Consider the following 634-nt stretch of genomic DNA (forward strand, 5'->3'; position numbering starts at 1 on the left):
CTCGGTTCAAAGGTTTTGGAGGGATGAAAATATTATAGCTCTCTTTAAATATTTTATTGACTGCTACATCACAAGGGAATAGACAGTAAGCTTGGTTTCAGAGGACTTGAAAAGGATAACTGAGCCAAGTGAAAGCGAAATACATTTTGGTTCAGTGTAAGGAGAATATACAATAGAAGTCTCAGACACAAATATGAACAGGAGCCAAGTTACAACATAAATGTGTGAACTGGCTGCATAAAGATTAGCAAACTGAAAAGGGCATGCCATGTATAGAGTAACAGTATTGAAAAGTTCAAATTTTCCAAAAGCAGTCATGCATTTTTATATTTATTTATAATTTTTCAATTTTTAGAGATTAACTTCATTTAAAAAATTTCATGTCTTATTCCAAACATATGGCAGAATGAATTTATGTTATGGGACTCCCTGTCACATGCTTAGGTCTCACATTTCAATGTTATCATCGGAATTGTCCCAGTGAGACTGGCTGCTCACGTGTCAGGCAGACCAGTGAGAATAAAGGTGACCCGCATAATGTCTAATTGCCTCTTCGCTTCACAAAGTCTATGCTTGAAATTTAATTTTTAAAAAATATAGTTACCCATGGAGTAACTGTGCCTGTTGTATGATA

The 634-nt window shown here is 35.0% G+C and overlaps 1 protein-coding gene across 1 annotated transcript in view; it reads right to left on the minus strand.

The window, feature by feature from the left end:
- Window positions 1-634, minus strand: part of RALYL (RALY RNA binding protein-like) — a 179769-nt gene that overhangs the window by 108201 nt on the left and 70934 nt on the right. The window lies entirely within an intron of this gene.

Source organism: Propithecus coquereli, unplaced genomic scaffold, assembly GCF_000956105.1.
Source record: "Propithecus coquereli isolate 6110/MARCELLA unplaced genomic scaffold, Pcoq_1.0 Scaffold2, whole genome shotgun sequence".
In the NCBI taxonomy this organism is placed as follows: Eukaryota; Metazoa; Chordata; class Mammalia; order Primates; family Indriidae; genus Propithecus; species Propithecus coquereli.